General features: G+C 38.1%; 1 long non-coding RNA gene across 1 annotated transcript; it reads left to right on the top strand.

The window, feature by feature from the left end:
- The first annotated feature begins 5,533 nt into the window (after positions 1-5,533).
- On the top strand, positions 5,534-14,171 carry LOC146549656 (uncharacterized). The gene is made up of 3 exons (XR_014890572.1): positions 5,534-5,655; positions 13,430-13,538; positions 13,910-14,171. It is a non-coding gene; the product is annotated as an uncharacterized LOC146549656 (long non-coding RNA).
- The last annotated feature ends 2,372 nt before the right edge of the window (positions 14,172-16,543 follow it).

Genomic DNA, 16,543 nt, shown 5'->3' with positions numbered 1-16,543 from the left:
AAAAACCTGCCAACAAGGGAGCAGTTGCCCGCTGGCTGATTTCTTGTTATTTTGCATTTCTCACACTTGCATATTTCAGATCATCAAACACATTTTATGATTACAAAATCAAGTATTTACAAGCTTGATTCTGTAAATACAAAGTCAAGTTTTTTAAATGATGGTGTCACATCGTAAGAGGCAAAAAGCAATCCAAAACCATCCTATGCTTTAAGTAATTGCCCTCTTAACCTAATAAGAGGTTGTGCCACTTTGGTGCTCTCTTTTTTGTGGAATTGTTTTAATTTAGCCACATTGGTGGGTTATTAAGCATGATTGGCTGTTTAAGGTCCTCCCAAAGCATCTCAAATAGATTTAAGACTTGAATTAGGATACTCTAGGATACTCTGAAACCTTCATTTTGTCTTTTTTTAAGCCAGAGGTGAACTTGGTAATGTGTTTCAGATCACTGTCCTGATGCATATTGTTATGTATGTCCTAAAGCAGCAAAACAGTCCCAGAACATCACACTGCCACTACGTTTAAATGCTGGTGTGATGATATGTTAGATTATATGAAAATAAAATACGACACATATGACGATACTACAAATATCTCCTTTTAGGGCTTTGACACCACATTTCTGAGATGACAATAGCTGAGGCAAAGCAGAGAAACTTAAAAACCAACCAATGTTGAATACACTTATCCTGACAAAGCTAACCCCCAATTCAAAGCCACCTAAAAATATTACACAACACATCACTTTATGTCCAAAGACTTGCATCCACAGTATTGTGGAAAACAAGAATTTATGTTACACTCTGAGGCCACACTCAGTGTGTAACTCAGGTAAGTGATGTTTTTGCAATATTTTTTAGCGGACACAGCTGTAGCCAGGCTTCACAGAGAGGTTAAGTGTAAATCTGAGGTAGAGCTGGGCGATAGAACGATAACGATATGTATCGCGATATAACTTTTACTCGATAGAGAAATTAAGCTATCGCGATAGACCTCGCCGCTCTTGTCCTCTTAAAAAAAAAAAAAAAAAAAAAAGATCAGCCAATCCAAATTAAGTAGCGCAGAGCCGAACCAATCACAGCCACAGCGTCACGTCGCGTGACTTGTAACGTACAGCACAAGTGCCAAGCCGCACGTGTGTTTGTTTGGGAAGCAGCCAGCGGGTAATGGAGGAAATGAGTGTGCCGACTAGAAAAATCAACCGAGCGTGACCGAAGAGAAAACAGATGATGGTTCCAATGCCGGAGAAATTGTCGAACGGAAGAGCCATAGAAGTTCCGTAGTGTGAAGGTATTTCGGCTATTTCAAGTCTGACAAAAAACAGAGTAGCGTGCACTGTAAATTGTGCCGAAAGCAAGTCTGGAAATACAATAAACTGGTGCATGCGTCACACTGTGCGCCACGTTATTGTTTCGGTGAAATGAATTTCTACAATACTGTTACTGTTAATTCTACTCTCTGCAGTGTTTAAATGCTTACATATACACACAGTTACTGTCCGTCCACACATACGACTCGGTTCTGCTTCTATGCCCCAGCTTTGTTTACTTTTTCCCACCGAGGCTTCTAGACTTCTGATTGGCCAACATTTCTGCACGGTTAGGAATCTAGCGCCACCTGCTGCTTTGGCATGTTCATAGCAGCGTTTTCCTTCATTTCTGCCTTTATGTGTGGACGGGATTATTTTTTAAAACGAAAACGGAAAATCTCCGTTTTCAAAAATACCTGTGTACGTGTGGACGTAGCCTCAGTCTCTGACTGGAAGCGCTAATTCGTCATTCGGCTTTTGTCAGACTAAAGTAACTGTTAAAACTGTTTGAAAAGCTAAGCTATACAACAAGGAGAGATTGAGAATTTCCTTTTAGTTCTCAGTTTAATTGATATTGACAAAAGTTAGTCAGTTTTGTCTGATCTTCTGTAAAACAAACTAAGATTTATTTTTAGAATTAATATTTTGTTTCTAAGTGGAATTGACAATTTAGTCTGTTTCGTTTGTTCTATTTTGAAACTTAAACGCTTTAGCGGCTGCCTTTTGTGTAGTTTGCAATATTTGCCTTTATTTATCTGAAAAAGTCTCATGTTCCTTAAGTACATCTACCCTGTTGAACTTATTATGGGAAATAAATATTTAAATAAAAACAAGCTGCTGATTATTTCACATTTTACTTGTGAGCAACGGCACATTTAAATCTTACAAATATAGTTATTTGGCTTATATTGTGATAGATATCGTTATCGCCTGAAATGAAAAAAACATATCGTGATATGAAAAAATCTCATATCGCCCAGCTCTAATCTGAGGAAGGATTGAATACAGGAAAGAATGCAGTAAAGATTGCATTAACTTATAATATGTACATGTGACAGGCTGGGGATTTATATGAATACAGTTAGTGACTACAGCTCTATATCTCACTTAACTTAACTGGCAACTGTTCTTTCAACACCTGTATTAGTACAGAAGTACAGAAGCCACTTTATATTGGAAATATACAATATAGACCCTACAGACCCTACAATGAAACAATCAGGTGACTCCAAGGTAATGGCATCCAGAGTAAGTATCATGTTAAATGCAATGGTTCTAAGGTTTTAGGGTGTAGTACAATAACCTCAGTTTTATCTGAATTTAAAAGTAGGAAATTAAAGGTCAACCAGGTCTTTAATAGGTCTTTAATTGGTGTGAGTCATCTGGCTTAATGGATAGACAAACCTGTGTTTCTCCGAAGTTTTTTAGAGGGTGGGTTATGGTGTAGAGTCCTTTTTGAGTTCTTTCCACTTCAGCATGCAATTTCCCAACTTTGTGGGAACAGTTTGGGGAAAACCCCCGCCTGCTTCAACTGGAATATGTGCAAAGTAAGGTCCATAAAGACATGGATGAGCAAGTTTGATGTGAAAGAACTTGACTGGCCTGCACTGTCTTGACCTCAACCCAACAGAAGAGCTTTAGGATGAATTGGAGCAGAGACTGCAACCCAGGCCTTCTCATTCGACATCAGTGTCAATCTCACAAATGTGCTTCTGTAAGAATGATCAAAAATTTCCATAAACACATTCATAAACCTTGTGGAAAGCCTTCCCTGAAGAGTTGAAACATTTTGTAGCTGCAAATGGTCGGCTGAGATCATGATGAAACCTATGGATTAAGAATGGGATGTCACTTAAGTTCATATGCATGTGAAGGCATACGAGTGAATACATTTGGCAATATAGTGTAGCAACAACATATCTCCTTTTTAAGAGTTTTCTGTGTTTTCCTGAACAGATGGTTAATAATGATCCTGTGTAGCAGGTGAAATGACCATGTTACACTCAGTATCCGCAGACTAGTGGAGTGTGTGATACACTGAGCGAGAATAACAATAGTAAAAACCCAGCCTTTGCTATTTCTTCTCTGCTTTTATCTCAGTGCTAACCCACGTCCACAGTTTCAAAGTGAAGCCTACAGCACCAAGATGCAGAGTGCTTTCATACATCTGGCATAAAAGTGAAAGAAACCATTGATCATACTACTGTGTGCCATTATTCACTATCGTTCCCTCAGGTCCATCTCACGGGCACTGAAATTTCTTGAAATTGTACACACATATAAACACACACACATACACACACACATATTAAAAGTTCAATGAAGATAGTAATAAAGACATCTTTCCAACAAATAACTGATACTTTTGATCATAACTTAGTTAACTATACATGTGTACCAATTCTCGTCTCTGCTCAGAGAGATAATTTATGCTCCTTAATAATAATGTATACTTTATTGATCCCCGTGGGGAAATTCCTCTCTGCATTTAACCCATTCACTCAGTGAAGCAGTGAGTAGCCACTATGTAGGGATGGTACCTTGCTCAGGGTACCTCAGGGTAGCCGTTTAGTGGAGTCAAACCCCCGACCTTCCGATCATGTGGCCACCACTCTACCTGCTGAGCTATCACTGCCTTCTGTGTAGACCACCGGTCCTTGGGTTTTGTCTAACAGTGAGTCAGAGGAGAAAACCAGGACCAGTAGTGTGAAGGAACTTATTAACTACACTTCATGGGCTGTCGTGTTTAAACACAACACCGCATCAGTGTGTGAAATCGATGCAATAGCTCAATAGTTCAATAATCATTTCAGAGGTGTAATGATATGTAGCACATTACTATAGAGGTATTGACTGCAAGACTTTCTCCAGTATTACTCAGTAAAATGGCTGTCCAGCATTAATGTTACATAGGCTACACACAGATACTGTGTACTCTCTACCTCAGCTATTCAGGAGCACTAAAGATACTGAAGCAAGGTAAGACTGGAGCTCAGTGTGTTTAATGAATAGTGATGCAGCATTAGTATTCACCGTGTGCAGACAAACTGGCTTCTTTGTAGGCTCTCTTCCCTCTCCATTTGAATGACACAGAGAAATCAAAAGAGCACCGGAGAGGCACAGAGGCCTTTCATCTGCCACCGAGCAAAAGCAAGTGAAAGAACAGGGCAGAGAGTTAGAGGAACCAAGTCGCTGCTTCTTCTCTAGATTATCATTTTTGCTGTGCGCCAAAAATCTTCTATGGTGTCGCGTTTGCTTTCTCACTCTAGTCATCTGCCAGACTCTGTTTGCACAAAAAAATGGAAGGTCTTCAGAGGGTGATGACATCAAGCTGAGTTCAGATTTGGAGTTTAAGTCACATACCCTCTAGAATGACTGTTTTCTAAAACTGAGTCGTTTTCAAGGGGTCACCTTACACTGATAAGTTGAAATGTTTGCCTACTGCTTTAATAATAGAAAATTTATACCCCTTATCTAGTAAGGTGGGATTAAGAGAGAGACTGAAGACCCCCGAACATACTTCTCAGACTTCTGAGAGAGGGTAAAAGGTCTTAATGTCCAGCCTTTTATGTTTAAAATAATACAGAGTGCTATAACAGAGCTTGTCTATATGTGCTATTGCTAATAGTAAATTATCTTCATTCTTAATCTGTGATATAAAGCAAAATATAAGCCTGAATAATATGTTAAATGAGAAATTAGATGAGTAATGGAAATGTTTTTCCAAGGAGCCACTAATCTAAAAGAATGTCAGACTTTTTAAATGTACGATTTAATAAAATAAATTGTATTGAGGGTGATCAGCAAAACCAGAGTTTTAAAGAGAAGAAGAAAAATAAAGTACTCTTACACAACTGGATTAAAAGGAGATTATATACAAAATAGATGCTCATGTGAGAATGAACTGAGGATAAATCTAACCAATGATAAATTGTATGAGCTGAATGAAACAGGAAGTGAAGTATATTCATATGTGACTAAATGTTCATATGTAATGGAATTGTCTATGTTAAGAATAACATAAAATAAAAAAGAACATGTAATGAAGTGCTTTTGAGGTTTAATGTGGTTTCAACATACAATTTAAAACGTCAGATAGCTACAGAGAGGTTGATAAGGTGTGGCTAAACATCAGGTGATTAGATGCTAACACATGATTGGATGAGATGACGTCTGGCCTCACTAATGGTAACAGGTGATGTGACAGCCAGTAATAAATTAGGGAGAAAGGATGACCAGGTATAAAAGTGGTTCTCCCCTTTAACTTCTGCAAGATGAGCAGGTCAGAATTACAGCAGAGACACCAGAAGAATCAACTACGGCTCAAACTGTGAACCTGCAAACTGGTAGTTTTCTGCTTTTTTTCTGCTTATTTGTGTCATGTTATATTATAGAATCAAGAGGATTTGGATTTTCTCACAGTAGGTTAATGAGATAAGCATAGTTCAGGTGATTTTAAAATTTTATATTAATTTTATAATTATTATTATTATTTGATTCAGCTGCTTAATAAAATAACCTGCAATTAATGTCTAAATTGTGAACATTCCCTTTTTAACCCTTTTGTGAAACAGTAAAAATAAAAATCCAAGGTTACTCAAGCCCTTTAAAAAGTAAGTCTTGGAAATAAGGAAGTAAGCCTGAGGTCTAAGTGCTCTAATACGGTGATATGGTACTATGAGGTCTTTAAGATTGGGCTTCATTAGATGTGGGGAATTATCTTAAATTTGATTCTGGATTCAACAGAGACCCAATGAAGAGAAGCCAATATGGGATAAACATGCCCTCTCTCTTTCTAGTCTCTGTCAGTGGTCGCTGCAGTATTCAGGATCAACTGAAGGCTTTTTTAGGGAGCTTTTAGGACAACCTGCTAATGATGAATTACAATAATCCAGTCTTGAAGTAATAAATGCATGAACAAGTTTTTTACCGTCACTCTGAGACAGGATGTTTCTAATTTTAGAGACAATGGGTAAATGCAAGAAAGCATTTCTGTATATTTGTTTAGCATGCGCATTGAAGGGCATATTCTAAAGCTATATTTTAGACAAATGCAAATGCAAAACTGACTGTTTTTGTAAATTACTTTAGATATTTATCACATTTTCTTTTTTCCCGATTGAGAAGACTTGGTAGGACAATTGTTCAAATAATTACCAAATTTCTTATACGAATTTCCTAACCAAAAGTTTAATGATGAATGGACTGGATGGATGAATACATTAGTGGATTGTTTTCTTCATATAACCATTTTACCACAAAAGACTTTAGCTACTTATAGAAATAAAAATCAAAAGATATAGTTGACATTATTAGTTGAAAAGAGAGTGCTCTGCACCGCAGTCATTGCCTTTTTTTTTGTACGCTTTCAAGCTCACTTTTCAGCCAGTCAGTATTCTTCCTACACAGCCTTATTCCTTTTGGACTATGTGCTGTCGATTTTGTCGAGCACAGCACTGAAGGATGTCTGCATAGGTTGCATACACAAAATGAGGTGAGCCACAATGAGCCACAAATACAGTACTCAAAAGTAATTCCAAATTTAAAAGTTCTTTTGAGATTGAAGTCAAAATACAATTTTGAGAATAAAGTCTTAGAGGTCCTTATACTGATCACGTGTATATCTGTGCTAAAAGAGAAATTATTTCCTTGTTAATGAAACAGATTGTGGAGTACAATTTCACTAACTTCACCTGTTGGCACAACCAGGTAGTGCAACAAATACAGAATACATTATATTGCCAGTTAATTTATATTTGGTGAAATTAATGGCACTTAATCAAATAAGAATATTTGTCACCAGCAACCAATGTTCCCTCTAAGCTGCGCACGTGTGCAATTGCGCACTGTTGGCACGGTCTCTGCGCACAGAAAATCTGCGTTGCGCACACAAAAAAATTCTAACCTGAATTGAAATTAAAGTAAATATGTGCCAACACCGGTGTTTTAGCTAGCAAAGCGGCATGGCTGATGTGGAGTGAAGCCACATTAATGACAACGTGTACAACCTATGGAGATGTGAGCAGGACAGACGGAAGAAGTAACGGAAAAACTGTGGACTTTATACCAGTTTTTAAATTGTGTTGATAGGCCACGTAAAACTAGAGTTATGATAAAAAAAAAATGCAATGTTTGGTTTTCTTCCTGAATATTATCGTTGTTTATATTTACTGCAGGAAGAAACGGTAAAAACGGCGTTTTATAAGGAAAACGCTTGAAAGAACTCTCTGCCTGTGAGCAAAGACGAAACCAAAGCACCCCCACCCTTTCCCATTGGTCGAAAAATGTACCATGTCGACCAATCAAAACATGGCATTTAGTTGTTAAGAAACGGGAGGACGTTTTAGGAGTGGTGCGGTGTTTTGAGATGTGAGAGATTTGCAACGTTTAGCACAAATCTTGTGTAGTTAGTGTGTAGTGTAGTCAATAGTTTTGTTGTGTGTGTCAGAACAATGAGGCGACAGTGATACATCTCCTGCTGTCAGGCCTGCAAGTATCAGGCTGTTGTTCTCCTTTATCTCATAGTGGACAGAAATTATTTTTTGGAGTGGCACAAATAATTTGTTTGGCATCAGATTTGATGCAGACCAGCTGATTGTTCTGAAAATAGTTTTAAATGTTTATTTTAAAAAAACGCCTTGGCTGCATTTTTAGGTAAACAGCTGCAAAAAACTTTGTTGTTTGCAAAACTGAGTTACTTTTTTGAACAAGTAACTATATAATTAATTGCCCAACATTGGTCATTATATTCTGTATTTTGCAGACAGAGTTACAGGACCCTCTCCCAGACCACAGACTCATAATACAAGTCAGAGCTTTATTTAAAAAAAAAAAAAAGAAGAAGAAGAAAGTTGTGTTTTCAAAATTGGAGTTCAAGTTATTTTTACTTCCAATAGTGTTAACATGCTACACAGATCATGAACAAGATTTTTTTTTTAAATTTTCATTGTAAATGGGCTAAAGCAGTTAACTAAAAGTAGTCTACAACAGAAATGTAAATGCTGTAATTTTATTATTTTAATAAACCATGTAACTTGGATGGATTCGACGCTGGCGTGACCACAGTGCACACGTCTGCTGTCGCTCACATGGGTCCACGAGATCGCTCAGGGAGTTTGTGTGTTCACTCAGACACATGAAAAATTAGAGGGAACATTGCCAGCAACTTAATTGATATTGACTTGTAATATAACTGCTGATTTTAAGGTTCAACTGAAATAAGTGGAGAAATGATAACTAAACGTAAATCGAGAGAAAATGACTCCTGAAATAAGTAAGTTAGTAAGTTACTCTGGTGTTGTTGAAACTCCTGAAACACTTCAGCATTGATAGAGTGCCGCTCCCTCATTCCTTGTGCATGCACAGAGAACTTTAACAAGACAACAGAAAGATTAATGCGAGCCTGTTATCAAGTTACCCACAGAATGAGCATTAATTAGTAACAGCTGATATGAGCCACCACTGGTAGCATTTGCCATTTTAATCAGTGAAAGCGACGATTAGAGACAGATGAATGTGGTAAGCTGCTGTCAATGTTCCATACACTGATCTTTGATAATGATAAGTAGCAGCACTGTTTAGAGAATATATTTGCAAGCCTGAAGATCAAAACTCACCTATGCATCCCAAAAAATTTCCATAATCAAACTTCAATTACAGCTTGTATGCAGTGAAATGCTTGCAGCATAAAGCTCAGCAAGGGTAAAGGATAGTGTTTCAACACCAGCAGCCTAACTTGAATGAAATTACAACAGAGAAAGAATCAGATTTTAATCATCTTAATTTTAGACCATACTGATCCATTAAGATAAGCTAGGATCTGCCCTTACACTGGTAATTTTATACATTGCACCAATCATTCCTTGGTTACCACAGGCCAGCTCCAAGCAAAGATGCACATCAGCTGAATATATCTTGCAAGATGTTACATTTAAACCACTTTGTGTATTTAAAATTGTTTAGAAAGTAATTTTTCTACATTCTATGATTGTGCTCAGCTTGAACAAATTCAGTGGACCACAGATGCTCCCACAATCAACCACTGGTGTGGGACATTTTAATACTTTGAAAGGTTTGTGCTGGATTTTTGTTTTTCTCAATGGCAAAAGGTTCATTTCAAAGAGATGGCTTAGGCCTAAGTAACCTAAGCAAGGCTGATTAGCAACCTGAAAGACTGAAACACAAACGTCTTATGAACCAGGCAAAGAAATTTTTATTGATTAAATAATTCCATTTAAATTTTCCAAAAGGCACCAACAGAATAAACAAGTTGGAGAGATCAGTCAGTTAAGTTAATCAAATTAGCAGAGGTGAGAAAGCAAAGAGCTAATGGCACTAAGTGGCCACATCTCTAATTCCAGTAATCACAACAGATGTGTTTCATTTAAAAAAAACAAAGAAAAACCAACAAAATCAAATGGTTTCTTCACTTGAGACACTTTGCTAGGTATTTTCAGCATCGACTTTAAGTTGAAGATTGTTTGTGTGTCGTTGTTGATTTGGTCGCTCCTAAAGCTCTTGCTGTCTCTGCTAGGTTTGTTTGTTTTTTGTTTTGTTTGAAACCTGGTCTTATTAGGAGGATGGATACCATCTCTGGTACTCCTACTGGAGTTGTTTAGGACCATGGTGTCCTTTAAAGCACATATTAAACAAATATGTAGAACTGCTTTCTTTGATTTCCACAATATCTCTAAAATTAGAAATATCCTGTTTCAGAGTGACGCTGAAAAACTAGTTCATGCATTTATTACTTCTAGGCTGTACTATTGTAATTCATTTTTATCAGGGTGTCCTAAAAACTCCCTGAAAAGTCTTCAGTTGATCCAAAATGCCGTAACAAAAGTACTGCCCGGTACTTCATTGGCTCCCTGTTAAATCCATAAACGAATTTCAAATCTTGCTCCTCACATATAAGGTCTTGAATAATCAGGCCCCATCTTATCTTTATGACCCTATAGTTCCATATCATCCCATTAAAAATCTCCACTCTCACATTGCGGGCTTGCTTGCAGTTCCTAGGGTATTTAAAAGCAGAATGGGAGCTTTCAGGCCCCTCTTCTGTGGAATCAACTTCCAGTTTGGAACTGGGAGATAGATGAGGCTTAAAACGTTCCTTTTCAAAAGGGTATATAGTAAGGTTGGATCAGGTCACCCTGAGTCCTCACTTATCATTAGCAATTAAAAAGCTTCAGTGATTTATCTTCGTAACCTTTTGCTGCTTTCCTTTTGCTCACCAACATGTGTGATGTAAAGAAAATGGAATATGTAAAAGATGTTAATAACCCCTTCTGTACATTACCAAGCAACGCTTGGACAATAATGCTGAGGGGACTGTAATTCTGACCATGTCTGGTCTAATAAAACACCCAGTTATTAAGGTGCAGTCCCTGCCAGAGCTTTCAGATGTTTGACTGAATGTAATGAGTTGAAAACACTTCACCTTCATTTTTTATTGTTTTCATTCCCCCTGTAGATATTGACAGTAAACAATGTCACACACTGCTTAAACCTTTCAGTTGATTTTTTTGTTATTAATATATTTTAATATGCTTTTTCTTTTTAATTAATATGGAATCTTGTGTTTCTTAGCCCATGAAAAACTGTTTTCAGTTTTTTCACACAGGTCAGCCACTACAAACGTTTGGCTTATAGATTATGATGCTGAACATTAAACAAAATATGAAGTATTTAAAATGCGCTCAACCTTAAACATATGCAGCAGTAATATTAATCCGTTTAATGCTGATGGGGAACGTTTTTCTGCAGAATAGTCATTTTTACTTTTGATATTGTATGCACAATTTTCCAGTAATACAATTTTAGGAGCAGTGAGGTGTCTTCCATTGTGCTTTATTGCTTCTTCTCCTGAAAGAAAATTTCCTCCACCACTTGTCAAAGTCCACTAATAATAAATACTTTATGGTAATATAGTAGATATTTATTTAACTATAGAAGTAATAATATGCAGACAAGCAGCACAAATGTTTCAATCTGATCCAATTTATCATATTAAATTGTTAAATATTGGAGGAAGATCTCTTTGTCTGAGAAAGAAAGCTAATTCACAATGGCCTTATTGTTTGTGTGAGAAAAAAAAACTGTTGATTGGCAGTTACTCAGACCTTGGCCACCATCATCTCTAGGGTTTACAGAGAACAGTCAGAACACATCCAGGGAGTGGCAGTGCTCTGGTTGAAAATACCTTGTTGATGCCAGGGGTCAGAGGAGAATGGCCAGAGAGCTTTGAGCTGATAAGAAAGAAACAGGCACTCTAAATAACCACTCATTATAACTGAAATATGCAGAAAAGCATCTTTGAATGCACAGCCTGCACAGATGAGCAGCATATGACCACACCAGCTCTAATTCCTGTAAGCTAAGAACAAGAAACTGAGGCAACCCTTCATACAGAAGCACCAAAATTGAACAACAGAATACTGGAAAAACATTTGCTGGTCTGATAAGACTCGATTTCTGATGCAATTTTTGCATGGTAGGGTCAGAATTTGGCTCTAATAAAACATGAAAACTTGGATCCATTCTGTCTCGTATTAACAGTTCTTCTTGACAGTGGTGGTTTGATGGTATGGGGGATATTTTCTTTGCAGTACCACCTGAGCATCATTTAAATGCCACAGTCTACCTAAGTATTGTTGCCAACTTTGTCCATTCCTTCCTATGTTCATCTTCTGATGCCCGCTTGTATCAGAATGTGGCATTGCTGATCATCTCAGACTGTTTTTTCTTTTTTAAGATGAATTTGAGTTAACTGTGCTCAAATGGCCTCTACTCACCAGATCTCACATTAATAAACGTACTATTTGTAAACTGGCATTGAGTGTGATACTCTGGTTTCCCATTTCAGTTGATTGTGCAGCTCTTATATGTTTAATCTTCTCTGAATTCTTTCTAAATGTGATTAATGCCTCCCCATCTGACGTGTGTTCTATTATGTTTTTTCACAAGATCATAAAAAGAAATTATCACTTCACTTTTTCACCTGCTGACGACTAAAAGAATGTGATGTTTGCACTAATTAAGCACGCAAAGTTTAAAAACTACACTGAACACCTGCATACAAGTGATGACTGATCTTGTTGATGTAAGCATCAAAACATGTCTATCAGGAAACCATGTATCAAAAGGTTTTATAGACTGTGAATGTAGGAAACGAGTGTTCACACTGTGTATATTTATTGGGCCTCAAGGTCTTCTTGTTGTTTCAGTTTCTGCAGTCAGACTTTCTCTGCTTTGTTGCCTTGGTGGTGCACGCTTCTCTCTTACAGCATTCAGTATTTTCTCTGCTTCACCACAAGATATGGGATAACACAACATGTTTCCTTGTAGAAAGACATAGGGGATAATATGCTGACTGCACAGCCTTGTTAATTTAAAATGATTCAGATTCACTAACATTCAAAAGATGGTAATAACAAAATCAGCTAGTGTGCACTTTTCATGAACCTTTTAGTAATTTTGCATGTGCGCATATTTAAAGGTAAGAGCATTTCTGCACATATTCTGAGACATTCAGAAAGTTGTCCCAGGCGTAGCCAGTATAAAAGATGGATGTAGCCACCCATTAGTTAGTAACTATCTGTTACGAAGCCAAGAGGTAAGTCATCATGGATCACTGATAATCCTTCTTTCTCACTTATAAATTGACCAAAATATCCTTTCGAATTCAATTTTAAACTAGTGATTGAGTAATGAATAGCATGTAATGAGGTCTTCTATACAACTGGGAGTATTTTTGAAGTCATATGAATATCCAGCTGCTGACAATTAAAAACAATGTAGGATGAAGGCATGTCCACATCGGCTTTATTTTTCAGATCCAGAAGCTGTGTCCATCTTTTATACTCCCAGGCTATGGTGGGTCACCAGACTGTTACATGTGTCAGTTTTGCAAGTCTCTCACAGATTCTTTCACATCGGTCATCTTTCATCTGGATCAGTGCAAAATCTCAGTGTATACTCACCTAATAGTGATTGTGGCAGGGGTGTGGTCTCTGACTCTGCTGCAATGGAGGGATGGTCGGGTGAGCTCACAGGGCTGCCCCGGGAGAATGAAGGGGACAGGTGAGAGGGATTACAACTAATGAACTCTGCCCTTTTTAGTGCCTGGAGTCAGGAAGGGAAGGAGCTGGAAAGATGGCTTCCCGTGGAATATATACAGTGTCGGAGCAGTGGGAAATGCTGTATTTAAACATAAAGGTACTTTATAAAGGTAAAGAGTTTAAATTAATGAAGCACAAATACAGTAAATCATTGTGATGTCAGATTCGTATGTAACTATATAACTATGCATGATTATGATGGTACAAAATGGTATAAGTGTACCAAAACCCCTGTTTCTCTATACCAGAACATGTTATGCTTTCATGTTAAAACAGAGTTTAAAAATGAATGGCCTTGTGTTTTTATAATGCAGTTCTATTCTTACTGACCAGTGAAAGTGGGGGTTTTTTGTTTTGTTTTTTACAACAAGCTATGTTCAAATACATTCATATAGCACTTTATTCTTTGTGCTTTAAGTGCTTTGTAATCTGTCATGTATGCTTTCACATTCTAATGGTTTCATTTCAATTTGGTTTTCAGTGTCTTGCCCAGGGTCACTGTGATATGTAGACTGGGTGGACCCAGGATCTAATTCTGGAAAATACAGCAGCTGTAGCTAGCAGACACAGTGTGTGACAAACAGTTGTGTGTTTGATGATATTTGTTGAGCTGATGGAAATGTTTAATTTAAAATGACCTTCCACATTAAAGTGTTATGCTGAAGTACACTGACCGCAGTTCATGGGCATCTGCACAGAAAACACTGTTCCAAATGGTTCTGGCTCACTTTAACCCCTCTGTATAGCACAATAAAAGATTTTGTAAAATTATGTTGTTTTTCCTCTCTTAGTATGCAAATAAGTCTTGGTGATGGACACACCAATAAGATGGTCCTTTCTGCATTACCTCCACTTGTGCTCAAATCCAGTTGATTTTTGAAGGGTCAGTGACATGAAGTTAACAAGCTTGTTTTGAAAATGTAAGGAGCAGAAAGTACAGCCGTTTCTGTTAAAACATATAAGTGTTCAGAAAACATAAAAAGAACTTGTTACTGAATAGTATTTGTAGTACTTGTGCTCTGTCTGTGAAGGTTCTCAGTCGTCCAGGTCGTCGTAGTCCAAGGAGCTTGGAAAGAAAAGCGTCTGGACTTCTTTAAGTTGCTTGAAGACGTTTCACCTCTCATCCGAGAAGAAGAGCCACCTCGACGGGACAAGACTTGGCTGTCCATCTGCATCTAAAGGGCAAAGGTCACTCTTTCGAGGATGCCAACGTTCACATGACAGAAGAATAGCAGCAAGAACGAGAAGCTTTACAAGATAGAAGTCTTGACAATAGCCCTGCTTTGATGTATGGTCTGCATTAACAAAAAGACAGGAGGTGGAGGTAGCAGAGTTGAAGAGTGAACATGATTAGAAATGAACACGTTAGTGGGATAGCTCAGATTGAGTGGTTTCTTTGACTGTATGTATAGTGCTTTACAGTGCAGGGCATGGAACTGTGACAGTTGTGGCGTTATCAGAACTGAGGTCTATGTGCAGGTCAGTGTGTGCAGAAGTGCTCATATGAGTCTCGTGTGACCAGGTCACGCAACCTCTGACAGCACCAGCCTCTCTGGGAGCTTATTGTTCCACAGAGAGCTGAGGATGAAGATGCACGTCCTATGCACTGTGAGCCACTGGGATAAAGCAAGTTCATTATTGACTCGCCCTCGGCCATCGCTTCACATCTTCCCTCCCCCTCTGAGGATGGGGGAACAGTCTCATCAGTTTTGCCCTGCACTGCCACAGGCTACCCTGACTGATGTAGTATCTTCTTACCAAACGACATATTTGCCGACCTTCATAGACATTCTGTTATCCTCACCTGACATAATCAATGATTACCACACTGAATAAGACATTGTAAAATACACACACACACACGCACACACAAACACACCAGCTTTTTAGCATTGGCAAACCTAGCATCTTGAAGTATGTTGCACAGACCTTTTTTCTAATGTATAGACAGAGCTTTGGGTCCATTTCCTTGTCTAATCTAATTTAATATACTGTAATGTAACATTGTGTCCAGCATAAGATGAATCTATGTTATGGATTTGGGGATAAAGCAAACTCAGATGGAATCTCCCAGTAGAGAGCAGAGCATACATCTCCAGTCACCCTCTCTCTCCGTGATCAATCTGCCAAAAAAACTGAAAACAATATTAATTAATTCATGTGGCTTCACATCCCATGGCTTTAACCTTAACAGAAAGCCAGCAGGGGGGATGAGATGGATCTTTTGTGTTTGTGTTTGCACAGCTTGCCTTCTGCAGATTCGTGATGCCAGGGTGCCAGGGTGTGCTACCCTCCAAACAGCCCCTCCTGCCGGCTCATTTGGCTCTTGGAAAACAAAATGCCATTTGATTACAGAAATGTAAAAGCTATGGACCTAACACAGCGTGAGATAAGGAAAAAAGCCAGCTCTACAAATCCTGATGAACTTATCCAAAGATGAGCTGTAAGCCACCGCCATCAGATCAGTCATGGAAATCAGCCTGGCATTATTTGTTATTGGCTTAGAGCATGCAACAGCGGCTCAATGTGTCTGCACTTTAATGTGGATATAAATAACTTATGAGTGAGAATTTGAACAGTCAGAAGGCTTGTATGAGCCTGTTGTCATCGCTGTTAGCACGAGGGTGTGATGATGAAAAAAGCAAAACAATATAAAAAATACTAAACTATGTTATTAATGTGGCTAGCTTTAGTCATTACTGCAGGTAATTCAGGTTTAAACCTTAGTCCGCTCCCTTTACATAACAAGCTGATAATCTGCCCGAGAACAGTTTCCTGTAACTATATGTGTAAAAAAGCCCCGAGATGACTCAAAACCTCAAGATAAGCAGCTCCACATATCTACAGAGCCTCCTTTTTAATTGAGTTCCACCACTTGAACACAGCCTTTCAGTGTGAGACAATGGCTCCTATAGTAATTACAGTAAACGCTGCTGCAACAATGAGTCTCGCACTGTTCTCTGAATCAGATCAGTGGTAAAAAGAAAAAAGGCAATAGCAGTGGAGGTAAATAAGGAAAAAAAACACACATTTCCAGGTTTGTGAATTGTAATCTGACATAAACAGATGCTTTGAGGAGCGCGTCATCCCCATCCTTTTGTGTGCTGCACACAAT

This window comes from Mchenga conophoros, linkage group LG22 (genome assembly GCF_057382185.1).
Source record: "Mchenga conophoros isolate Kocher_MC1m ecotype Shallow Benthic linkage group LG22, M_conophoros_male_GT1.1, whole genome shotgun sequence".
Taxonomy (NCBI): Eukaryota; Metazoa; Chordata; class Actinopteri; order Cichliformes; family Cichlidae; genus Mchenga; species Mchenga conophoros.
This window is presented reverse-complemented; position numbering and strand designations above follow the sequence as displayed.